Raw genomic sequence first — 12,321 nt, forward strand, 5'->3', positions numbered from 1 at the left:
CAATCCATTGCTGTGAGAAGCAAGGCTATTCTTCCACGCTGGGAGGAGCTAAGACTCTGTTATTTGCATACCATAGATTAAGTCTCCTGAGAGACCAACAAAAATTGCCAAAGCTGACTGTATTTCAAGTCATCATGATTATGATTATGATTTAATAACAGCTAAATCGAAAGGTCATTGCTCCCTGCTGATTCTCCTGGATCTCTCTGCCGCATTTGACACTGTGGATCACCAGCTCCTCCTCACTATGCTCCGCTCTATAGGCCTCAAGGACACAGCCCTCTCCTGGTTCTCCTCCTACCTCTCTGACTGCTCCTTCACTGTATTTTTTTCCGGCTCCTCTTCCTCTTCTCGTCCCCTTACTATCGGGGTCCCGCAGGGCTCAGTCCTAGGCCCCCTCCTCTTCTCTTTATACACTGCCCCTATTGGACAAACAATCAGCAGATTTGGGTTCCAGTATCATCTCTATGCTGATGACACCCAATTATACACTTCTTCCCCTGACATCACCCCTACCCTAATTCAAAATACCAAGGATTGTCTGTCTGCTGTCTCTAGCATCATGTCCTCCCTCTATCTGAAACTAAATCTCTCTAAAACTGAACTTCTTGTGTTTCTCCCCTCTACTAACCTCACTCTACCTAACATCGAAATAACCCTGGAGGGTTCAACCATAACTCCCAAGCAGCATGCCCGCTGTCTTGGGGTCATATTCGACACTGAACTTTCCTTTACTCCGTTCATCCGATCACTCAGTCGCTCTTGTCACCTGCATCTTAAAAACATCTCCAGAATCCGACCTTTTCTCACCTTTGAAACTGCTAATACTCTTACTGTCGCTCTTATTCATTCTCGTCTGGACTACTGCAACTCTCTTCTGATCGGTCTCCCTCTTACCAAACTTTCTCCTCTCCAATCCATCTTGAATGCGGCAGCCAGGGTCATATTTCTGTCCAGCCGCTTCACCGATGCCTCCATCTCGTGCCAGTCATTACACTGGCTACCTATTCGCTACAGGGTCCAGTATAAACTCATCTCTCTCACCCACAAAGCTCTCCACTGTTCTGCACCGCCTTATATCTCCTCTCTCATCTCTGTCTATCGCCCTACACGTCCCCTCCGTTCTACAAATGACCTAAAATAAAATAAAATACTCATAAACACACTCAGACAGGAGGACATATTCCTGGCATAATAAATTACACCTAGATGCCTCCACTGAAGTGTTGGACCTAAATATAGATCAGTCGCTACTAGCAACTATGAAAAAGGGGGGGAGTGGAAACCACTCAGAAACTACCACAGATCCGATATAGAAAAATATATATCTTTATTGGGACATACAAACAGATCCTGAACAAAACAGTGCTAAGCGCACAGATTAAATCCACGCACCATGGAAAATACCGCAGGCCTCCCTAGAGCATACAGATAATACAGTCCAATAAGGACATAAAGCTCTCCTCACCAAATCGTATATACCATAGGGGCACTCTATTCCCTCTAACTGATTCATAGGTCAACCAGTCCTAATAATATAATATATACACATATCTATATAAAGTAAATAGATGAATATAAGCAAAACATATATGTGTATATACATAAACGCTAAATAGGGCAATAATGTAACAAGAACATATTGTCAAAAAGGCCGCTATAATGACGGCTAAAGGATACCATCAGCATATAACACCAAATGGTGATGTAACATCCTCATTATGATCATTACATAAATTGTAAAAAAGCCTTAGCAGGGAAATACAAAAAACGTTTGAGAGAAAATCTCTCACACCCTCACCCTCTATAACCATTGTGTGGTGACGATTGCTACCATGTTCAAAAATAAAGGCAGCAAAAAAAAAGGTAATTATTACCAAAATGAATGATGGTGAGAGAGGAGTCTCAGGGGAGACCATGCGTGTACCCCGACGCGCGTTTCGGAAGCTCGTCCTTCGTCAGGGGGCGTAACAAACAGCAGAGCCAGGACGCTAAAAAAGGGCCGTGACCGGAAATGAGGAGGCGTCAACCGGAAATGACGCATCCGTCGTTATGGAAACCAGGGACGCGACGCGGCGCCGGCGTCACCAGCACGTACCCGGCGTCAAGGTCGCCATGGCAACATACCGGAGGAGATGCCAGAAGCCGCGTCGCGGCCCCAGGCCACAACGCGCATGCGTACAGGTCAATCATCCTCCCCATTTGGCCGTACATGGATTCAATACAAAAGAATAGAACAAAACATAAAAAAATGAATGAAAAAATAGAAAAATAGAATAATCACATACCATGGGCACAATTAATAGCATAGAACATGAGAAACACCATTACATATTAATATGAAGTCTAGAACATATTATCCAATAACATCGTGGAAAGTCCTGATATACAAATTTGGACACAGACATCTCACGCATTACAGCATGAGTATACCTTAGGTACTATAGACATTAACACCGGTAATACCACAGACCATATACAGATTATCATATGATATATATATCCAAACTCATTCGTTCATAACACATTGAATAGCACATAAGACGAATTGTTCCATGGATTGTAGATATCGCACAGTGAGTAATGCATGATAAATAGTCGTGTCCACACAGATAAACAACTTAAGATCCAATGGTTCACCCGATATGACTCCACGATGTATAGTCTTGATATGATGGTATAGATGTCCCATACTGTATTGGACAAATGTCCAGACTTCAAATTCAGCTAAGAATGTTCTCCAATACATGACCCAATGCTGGAGTGAATATTAAATACGTGGCCTAAAGTAAAGATGTATTTGAAAAAATGATAAGTAAAACATCAATAAAAACACAAATTAAAAACAACCACGTACACGTGGAAGCAATTCAATGCACTTAACAGTACAGCCAGGAGGTGATCATAGAAACGATGTAAAATTCAAGGATTCATTAAGCCCATTAGGCTGGACCGTATTTAGGGTCCATATCCATCTTGCCTCAATTTGAGCCAAGCGTTGTGAAACTCTACCTCCCCTGATACCGGGATCCAATAAATCAATCCCTCTAACTCTGAGGGTCCTACCATCACACTGGTGGTATAATTTAAAGTGCCTAGGTATAGTCTTAAGCACTGATATATCATTTTCACCTGCCGCAGCCTGTATACCTAAGACGTGCTCCCTGACCCTGACCTTTAACTGGCGTGTGGTCAATCCTACATAGATCAGGGAGCACGGGCAGGTGGCATAATATATCACATATTTTGATAGGCAGGTAATCCTCTTTTTGATTTTGTACACTTTAGAGCCAGATGAATCCGTGAAGGTCTCGCTTCGATCAATGTTAACACAAGCCACACATTGACCACACGAGAAACACCCATACCGTTGGGCACCACCACGCAAAAATGTCAATGGTGGATTAGTCTCATAATGACTTTTGATTAAATGCCCTCGTAGGTTTTTCGCCCTTCTATACGCTATTCTTGGTTTGTTTGATAATATCTTGGCTATTATGGGATCAGTTAACAGAATAGGCCAAGACTTCTCCAAGATCTTACTTACTCTATCCGATTGAGAATGAAAAGTAGTTATAAATCTTAATTGATCCAATTTAGATGTAATGTCCTCGTTCTTATACAATAAGGCATTACGTGTACTATGTTTTGCACGATTATACGCTTTTTTAATAGATCTATGGCTATAGCCCCTTTCTCTAAAACGCTGTATTAGATCATCAGCCTGTTGTTCATAGTCAGAATCAGTCGAACAAATACGCCTTAGACGAAGGAATTGTCCTATCGGCACTGCACTAATCATATAGTTAGGATGAGAGGAGGAGGCATGCAACAGAGAATTCGTGGAGGTTGGCTTTCTAAAAATATTTGTCTGGATCATATCTCTGCCATCCCTCCTCAAAGTAACATCCAAAAATTCAATCTTGTTCACATCGTGAACAAAGGTAAGCCTGATGTTCAATGCGTTATCATTCAACTGCTGAAAAAATTGCTCCAATAAACATTCAGAACCCTGCCAGATCAAAAACACGTCATCTATGTACCGCGTCCAAGACAGGACGCGGTCCACAGATGCGTGCAGATCCGACTGGAAGAGGTCCCTCTCCCACAGGCCCAGGAACAGATTCGCATAAGAGGGCGCATAGGCCGCTCCCATGGCTGTCCCCTGGGTCTGCAGGAAAAAGGACCCCTTAAAAGTGAAAAAATTGTGCGTTAACGCAAATTCCAGAATCTCTAAAATGAATCGTTTAAGACCCGTCGGCAAACTAGAAGTACCTAGAAAAAATTCCACTGCTCTTAAACCATCGGCATGTCGGATACTAGTATACAGTGACTCTACGTCAGCCGTCACCAGTATCGCATCTCTATCCAGAGAAAGCCCATCAACCTTCCTCAATAACTGGTTAGTATCTTTAAGAAAAGATGGCAAAACCTCCACAAATGGTTGTAATACTGAGTCAATCCACCGGCCTACATGTTCAAGATAGTTGCCCCGGCCTGAAACTATCGGCCTACCTGGTGGACATTGTATATCCTTATGGATTTTAGGGAGCAAATAAAACGTCGCTACTGTAGGCTCATTAACCACTAAGGCCGATCCCAACTCCCTCGTGATAATTTCTGCCTCAATGGCTCTAGATATGATCCCTCTGAGTTGGGTATCAAAGGCGGACAAGGGGTTAAACGTGAGTTTTTTATAACAAGTGTTATTCAATAACTGGCGAAATGCCTCCTTTTCATACATAGAATTCGGCCATATCACTATGTTACCCTCCTTGTCCGCCGGTTTGATCACCACATCAGAGAGACCACGTAGATGTTTAAGCCTAGCACGCTCTTCCCTATTCAAATTATCATTGCGGATAAAACGTGGCATCGCCGATAGTTCTTTAGACACCACTTTAACAAATAGGTCTATTGGACCGCAATTGGACAGTGGGGGAAACCGTCTAGAACGTGGCCTAATCGAAGGAGGTATCTTACCTCCTTCAATTGTGGTATGCTCCTCAGACAACTCCTCCAAAATTCTTAGCGCAGTCTGTTCATCTTCTGTAGGAAAAAGTTTATGTGTATCATTATTAAAGAAAAAACGTTTAAATAACAAGGAACGTGCAAAGACATGTAAATTTTTCACTATGGAAAAAATATCCGGACCAGAGGATGGGGAAAATGATAAACCCTTATACAATAATGAACAATCAAGGTCCGATAGTGTATGTTGGCTTAGATTAATTACCTTGTTCGCATCATAGTCCTTCTCACGGAACCGAGTCCTGTAGCGCTTATAGGGATGATAATCATGATTCCTAACCCGTTTATTGTTACTTCCTGATCGAGTTGTCATTGAGGAAGCTGATGTGTCTGATTGACTACTCAATGAAGATATGGACTGATTAGAGACAGCCCGTACCATCTGGCGCCCATTCATGGGTGCTTTTCTCCAATGGTATACGCCATTGGACTGATAATCCTTTGTATCTCGATTAATTTTGGAAGTCTGTGAATCACTGATTTTTTTGACTGCATTATCAATCGTCTTTTCCAATTCATTCTCAAATACCTTGATACGATCTTCTGACCCATTTCCACGTAACTCGGACAAGGTAGAATCAATTTTTTTGTCCAACTCATTAATCAGCCTCGTATTCAGCCCAATTAATAACTGCATCAGACTCCCAGAGCAAATGTTGCATGCCTCCTCCCACTCATTTATAAAAGACTGATCCTCAACCACAAATGTAGGTGTTACTCTTATCCTAAGGCCTCTAGGAATCATTTTACGTGCAATATACTTCTGTAAAAATGCACGGCTCCACCAAATCCTGGTACGTCGTAAAAGTAGAGTCTGTACTGAATCACAAAGACTTTCGAATCCATGATCACCAACCGGCTGACTGCAAGCACCATCACTGCCAAAGACCTGGTCTACCTGTCCCAGCCAGGTAATTTCTCTGGCCTTGTAGTCCATCCTTGTACGAGTAACACCTGTGCAAAACACAGAAAAATATGCATAAAATAAAATACTCATAAACACACTCAGACAGGAGGACATATTCCTGGCATAATAAATTACACCTAGATGCCTCCACTGAAGTGTTGGACCTAAATATAGATCAGTCGCTACTAGCAACTATGAAAAAGGGGGGGAGTGGAAACCACTCAGAAACGACCACAGATCCGATATAGAAAAATATATATCTTTATTGGGACATACAAACAGATCCTGAACAAAACAGTGCTAAGCGCACAGATTAAATCCACGCACCATGGAAAATACCGCAGGCCTCCCTAGAGCATACAGATAATACAGTCCAATAAGGACATAAAGCTCTCCTCACCAAATCGTATATACCATAGGGGCACTCTATTCCCTCTAACTGATTCATAGGTCAACCAGTCCTAATAATATAATATATACACATATCTATATAAAGTAAATAGATGAATATAAGCAAAACATATATGTGTATATACATAAACGCTAAATAGGGCAATAATGTAACAAGAACATATTGTCAAAAAGGCCGCTATAATGACGGCTAAAGGATACCATCAGCATATAACACCAAATGGTGATGTAACATCCTCATTATGATCATTACATAAATTGTAAAAAAGCCTTAGCAGGGAAATACAAAAAACGTTTGAGAGAAAATCTGTCACACCCTCACCCTCTATAACCATTGTGTGGTGACGATTGCTACCATGTTCAAAAATAAAGGCAGCAAAAAAAGGTAATTATTACCAAAATGAATGATGGTGAGAGAGGAGTCTCAGGGGAGACCATGCGTGTACCCCGACGCGCGTTTCGGAAGCTCGTCCTTCGTCAGGGGGCGTAACAAACAGCAGAGCCAGGACGCTAAAAAAGGGCCGTGACCGGAAATGAGGAGGCGTCAACCGGAAATGACGCATCCGTCGTTATGGAAACCAGGGACGCGACGCGGCGCCGGCGTCACCAGCACGTACCCGGCGTCAAGGTCGCCATGGCAACATACCGGAGGAGACGCCAGAAGCCGCGTCGCGGCCCCAGGCCACAACGCGCATGCGTACAGGTCAATCATCCTCCCCATTTGGCCGTACATGGATTCAATACAAAAGAATAGAACAAAACATAAAAAAATGAATGAAAAAATAGAAAAATAGAATAATCACATACCATGGGCACAATTAATAGCATAGAACATGAGAAACACCATTACATATTAATATGAAGTCTAGAACATATTATCCAATAACATCGTGGAAAGTCCTGATATACAAATTTGGACACAGACATCTCACGCATTACAGCATGAGTATACCTTAGGTACTATAGACATTAACACCGGTAATACCACAGACCATATACAGATTATCATATGATATATATATCCAAACTCATTCGTTCATAACACATTGAATAGCACATAAGACGAATTGTTCCATGGATTGTAGATATCGCACAGTGAGTAATGCATGATAAATAGTCGTGTCCACACAGATAAACAACTTAAGATCCAATGGTTCACCCGATATGACTCCACGATGTATAGTCTTGATATGATGGTATAGATGTCCCATACTGTATTGGACAAATGTCCAGACTTCAAATTCAGCTAAGAATGTTCTCCAATACATGACCCAATGCTGGAGTGAATATTAAATACGTGGCTCTCCACTGTTCTGCACCGCCTTATATCTCCTCTCTCATCTCTGTCTATCGCCCTACACGTCCCCTCCGTTCTACAAATGACCTAAGACTAACATCCCCCGTAATCCGAACCTCGCACCTCCGTCTCCAAGACTTCTCTCGTGCTGCTCCAGCTCTCTGGAATGCACTTCCCCAGACGATCAGACTGATACCTAGCCCTGACCTATTCAAGCGCGCTTTGAAAACCCATCTCTTCAAACAAGCCTATCACATCAACTACTCAGCAAGCTAACTTTGCCCTGTTCCCTCCTTCCAAATATTATTCTGAATCTGCACCCTACTATTCATCTGTCTCCACACCCTTCATGCACATGATAACTGCACTTGATACATGTCTATTGCACTTAAACACATGGGCTGATGACCGGATCATGCAGCTTTATATGAAAATCCCTATTATAATTGCCAGACCTGAATTAACAAGCATTTCTCACCTACTGTGTCCCCCCATTTCCTTGTAGATTGTAAGCTTGCGAGCAGGGACCTCACTCCTAATGTCATTGTTTGAATTGTCTTAACTTGTATTGAATTTATTGTCTGTACATGTCCCCGCTTAATTGTAAAGTGCTGCGGAATATGTTGGCGCTATATAAATAAAAAATTATTATTATTATTATTATTATTATTATCATGGCAGTTTACAGGGAAAAGTTTTCAATTACCAATAATCACGCCTCAGTTAAACCTCATTGGGCTACAATAATGCCACTGCGCAAAGATGAACCAACTGTGGTGATCAAGGGCTTCCCACTTCCAAGGCAGAACTTGTTTAAGCCATGTTGAGTTCCAAATCACCACTAGCCCTCCCACGCTGCTTCCAGGCATCCTGGGCTTCCTCATGCTAAGGGCTCAGGAAAAACAATTTTTGGCAATTATAGGCAGATTGCCTCACTCTCTCCTTCTGCTCCAGGAAACAAACATCAATCCACTGCTGTGAGAAGCAAGGCTTTTCTTCCATGCTGGCAGGAGCTAAGACTGTCATTTGCATACCATGGATTAAGTCTCCAGAGAAACCAACAAAAATTGCCAAAGCTGACTGTATTCCAAGTCATTATGGCGGGGTATTGGGAAACGTTTTCAATTAGCAATAATCACGCCTCGGTTAAACCTCATGGGCTACGATATTGCCACTGCGCAAAGTTGAAAGAACTGTTGTGACCAAGGCCTTCCCGCTTCCAAAGCAGAGCTTGTTTAAGCTATGGTGAGTTCCAAATCCTCACTAGCCCTCCCACACTGCTTCCAGGCATCCTGGGCTTCGGCATTCTAAGGGCTCAGTTAAGATGTAATTTTTGGCAATTACAGGTAGATCGCCTCACTCTCTTCTTCTGCTCCAGGCAGCAAACACCAACCCATTGCTTTGGGAAGCAAGGCTTCTCTTCCACACTGGAAGGAGCTAAGACAGTCATTTGCATACAATGGATTAAGTCTCCTGAGAGACCAAAAAAAATTGCAAAAGTTGACTGTATTTCAAGTAATCATGGCGGGGTATTGGGAAAAGTTTTCAATTACCAATAATCACGCCTCAGTTAAACCTCATTGGGCTACGATAATGCCACTGCGCAAAGATGAACCAACTGTGGTGATCAAGGGCTTCCCACTTCCAAGGCAGAACTTGTTTAAGCCATGTTGAGCTCCAAATCACCACTAGCCCTCCCACGCTGCTTCCAGGCATCCTGGGCTTCCTCATGCTAAGGGCTCAGGAAAAACAATTTTTGGCAATTACAGGCAGATTGCCTCACTCTCTCCTTCTGCTCCAGGAAACAAACATCAATCCACTGCTGTGAGAAGCAAGGCTTTTCTTCCACGCTGGCAGGAGCTAAGACTGTCATTTGCATACCATGGATTAAGTCTCCTGAGAGACCAACAAAAATTGCCAAAGCTGACTGTATTCCAAGTCATTATGGCGGGGTATTGGGAAAAGTTTTCAATTAGCAATAATCACGCCTTGTTTAAACCTCATGGGCAACGATATTGCCACAGCGCAAAGATGAAAGAACAGAAGTGACCAAGGGCTTCCCGCTTCCAAGGCAGAACATTTTAAGCTATGGTGAGTTCCAAATCACCACTAGCCCTCCAAGCTGCTTCCAGGCATCCTTGGCTTCCACATTCTAAGGGCTCAGTTAAGAAGTAATCTTTAGCAATTACAGGCAGATTGCCTCACTTTTGCCTTCTGCTCCAAGAAACAAACAACAATCCATTGCTGTGAGAAGCAAGGCTTTTCTTCCACACTGAGAGAACCTAAGACTGTCATTTGCATACCATAGATTAAGTCTCCTGAAAGGCCAACAAAAATTGCCAAAGCTGACTGTATTTCAAGTCATCATGGTGGGGTATTGGGAAAAGTTTTCAATTAGCAATAATCACGCCTTGGTTAAATCTCATGGGCAACGATATTGCCACAGCGCAAAGATAAAAAAACAGAAGTGAAAAAGGGCTTCCCGCTTTCAAGGCAGAACATTTTAAGCCATGGTGAGTTCCAAATCACCACTAGCCCTCCACGCTGCTTCCAGGCATCCTTGGCTTACACATTCTAAGGGTTCAGTTAAGATGTAATTTTTGGCAATTACAGGCAGATTGCTTCACTTTCGCCTTCTGCTCCAAGAAACAAACATCAATCCATTGCTGTGAGAAGCAAGGCTTTCATTTCACACTGGGAGAAGCTAAGACTTTCATTTCCATACCATGGATTAAATCTCCTGAGAGACCAAAAAAATTGCCAAATGTGACTGTATTTCAAGTCAACATGGCAGGGTATTGGAAAAAGTATTGAATTAGCAATAATCACGCCTCGGTTAAACCTCATGGGCTACGATATTGCCACTGCGCAAAGATTAAGGAACAGAAGTGACCAAGGGCTTCCTGCTTCCAAGGCAGAACTTGTTTAAGCCATGGTGAGTTCCAAATCACCACTAGCCCTCCACGCTGCTTCCAGGCATCCTGGGCTTCCACATTCTGCGGGATCAGGAAAGATGAAATTTTTAGCAATTACTGGCAGATAGCCTCACTCTCGCCTTCTGCTCCAAGAAACAAACATCAATCCATTGCTGTGAGAAGCAAGGCTTTTCTGCCACACTGGGAGGAGCTAATACTTTCATTTGCATACCATGGATTAAGTCTCCTGAGAGACCAACAAAAATTGCCAAAGCTGACTGTATTTCAAGTCATCATGGCAGGGTATTGGGAAAAGTTTTCAATTAGCAATAATCACGCCTCGGTTAAACCTCATGGGCTACGATATTGCCACAGCGCAAAGATGAAAGAACAGAAGTGACCAAGGGCTAACCGCTTCCAAGGCAGAACTTTTTAAGCCATGGTGAGTTCCAAATCACCAATAGCCCTCCACGCTGATTCCAGGCATCCTTGGCTTACACATTCTAAGGGTTCAGTTAAGATGTAATTTTTGGCAATTACAGGCAGATTGCCTCACTCTCGCCTTCTACTCCAAGAAACAAACATCAATCCATTCCTGTGAGAAGCAAGGCTTTTCTTCCACACTGGGAGGACCTAAGACTGTCATTTGCATACCACAGATTAAGTCTCCTGAGAGACCAACAAAAATTGCCAACGCTAACTATATTTCAAGTCATCATGGTGGGGTAATGCGAAAAGTTTTCAATTAACAATAATCACGCCTCGGTTAAACCTCATGGGCTACGATATTGTCACTGCGCAAAGTTAAAAGAACTGTTGTGACCAATGCCTTCCCTCTTCCAAAGCAGAGCTTGTTTAAGCTACGGTGAGTTACAAATTCTCACTAGCCCTCCCACACTGCTTCCAAGCATCCTGAGCTTCCACATTCTAAGGGCTCAGTTAAGATGAAATTTTAGGCAATTACAGGCAGATTGCCTCACTCTCTCCATCTGCTTCAGGCAACAAACATCAATCCATTGCTGTGAGAAGCAAAGCTTTTCTTCCATGCTGGGAGGAGCTAAGACTCTGTTATTTGCATACAATGGATTAAGTCTCCTGAGAGACCAACAAAAATTGCCAAAGCTGACTGTATTTCAAGTCATCATGGCGGGGTATTGGGAAAAGTTTTCAATTAGCAATAATCACGCCTCGGTTAAACCTCATGGGCTACGATATTGCCACTGCGCAAAGTTGAAAGAACTGTTGTGATCAATGCCTTCCTGCTTCCAAAGCAGAGCTTGTTTAAGCTACGGTGAGTTACAAATTCTCACTAGCCCTCCCACAAAGCTTCCAGGCATCCTGGGCTTCCACATTCTGAGGGCTCAGGAAAGATGTAATTTTTGGCAATTACAGGCAGATTGCCTCACTCTCGCCTTATGCTCCAAGAAACAAACATCAATCCATTGTTGTGAGAAGCAAGGCTTTTCTTCCACACTGGGAGAAGCTAAGAATGTCATTTGCATTCCATGAATTAAGTCTCCTGAGAGACCAACAAAAATTGCCAAAGCTGACTGTATTTCACGTCATCATGGCTGGGTATTGGGAAAAGTTTTCAATTAGCAATGATAAGCCTCGGTTAAACCTCATGGGCTACGATATTGCCACATCGCAAAGATGAAGGAACAGAAGTGATCAAGGGCTTCCCGCTTCCAAGGCAGAACTTGTTTAAGCTATGGTGAGTTCCAAATCACCACTAGCCCTCCCACGCTGCTTCCAGACAT

General features: G+C 42.8%; 10 non-coding genes across 10 annotated transcripts; all 10 read right to left on the minus strand.

Moving 5' to 3' along the window:
• Window positions 1-8,264: 8,264 nt before the first annotated feature.
• LOC141062762 (U4 spliceosomal RNA) lies at window positions 8,265-8,410 on the minus strand. The gene has a single exon (XR_012224492.1). It is a non-coding gene; the product is annotated as a U4 spliceosomal RNA (small nuclear RNA).
• A 281-nt stretch (window positions 8,411-8,691) lies between these two features.
• LOC141061775 (U4 spliceosomal RNA) lies at window positions 8,692-8,832 on the minus strand. Its single transcript, XR_012223605.1, has one exon. It is a non-coding gene; the product is annotated as a U4 spliceosomal RNA (small nuclear RNA).
• A 283-nt stretch (window positions 8,833-9,115) lies between these two features.
• Window positions 9,116-9,257, minus strand: LOC141062641 (U4 spliceosomal RNA). Its single transcript, XR_012224388.1, has one exon. It is a non-coding gene; the product is annotated as a U4 spliceosomal RNA (small nuclear RNA).
• A 281-nt stretch (window positions 9,258-9,538) lies between these two features.
• LOC141062228 (U4 spliceosomal RNA) lies at window positions 9,539-9,679 on the minus strand. Its single transcript, XR_012224016.1, has one exon. It is a non-coding gene; the product is annotated as a U4 spliceosomal RNA (small nuclear RNA).
• Window positions 9,680-9,960: 281 nt separating this feature from the next.
• On the minus strand, window positions 9,961-10,101 carry LOC141062457 (U4 spliceosomal RNA). Its single transcript, XR_012224222.1, has one exon. It is a non-coding gene; the product is annotated as a U4 spliceosomal RNA (small nuclear RNA).
• A 281-nt stretch (window positions 10,102-10,382) lies between these two features.
• Window positions 10,383-10,522, minus strand: LOC141062579 (U4 spliceosomal RNA). Its single transcript, XR_012224333.1, has one exon. It is a non-coding gene; the product is annotated as a U4 spliceosomal RNA (small nuclear RNA).
• A 282-nt stretch (window positions 10,523-10,804) lies between these two features.
• LOC141062999 (U4 spliceosomal RNA) lies at window positions 10,805-10,945 on the minus strand. The gene has a single exon (XR_012224692.1). It is a non-coding gene; the product is annotated as a U4 spliceosomal RNA (small nuclear RNA).
• A 281-nt stretch (window positions 10,946-11,226) lies between these two features.
• LOC141062343 (U4 spliceosomal RNA) lies at window positions 11,227-11,367 on the minus strand. Its single transcript, XR_012224119.1, has one exon. It is a non-coding gene; the product is annotated as a U4 spliceosomal RNA (small nuclear RNA).
• A 285-nt stretch (window positions 11,368-11,652) lies between these two features.
• LOC141062139 (U4 spliceosomal RNA) lies at window positions 11,653-11,793 on the minus strand. The gene has a single exon (XR_012223935.1). It is a non-coding gene; the product is annotated as a U4 spliceosomal RNA (small nuclear RNA).
• A 283-nt stretch (window positions 11,794-12,076) lies between these two features.
• On the minus strand, window positions 12,077-12,216 carry LOC141062590 (U4 spliceosomal RNA). Its single transcript, XR_012224343.1, has one exon. It is a non-coding gene; the product is annotated as a U4 spliceosomal RNA (small nuclear RNA).
• Window positions 12,217-12,321: the final 105 nt, after the last annotated feature.

This window comes from Dendrobates tinctorius, unplaced genomic scaffold (genome assembly GCF_039654945.1).
Source record: "Dendrobates tinctorius isolate UK_male_01 unplaced genomic scaffold, ASM3965494v1 ptg000245l, whole genome shotgun sequence".
In the NCBI taxonomy this organism is placed as follows: domain Eukaryota; kingdom Metazoa; phylum Chordata; class Amphibia; order Anura; family Dendrobatidae; genus Dendrobates; species Dendrobates tinctorius.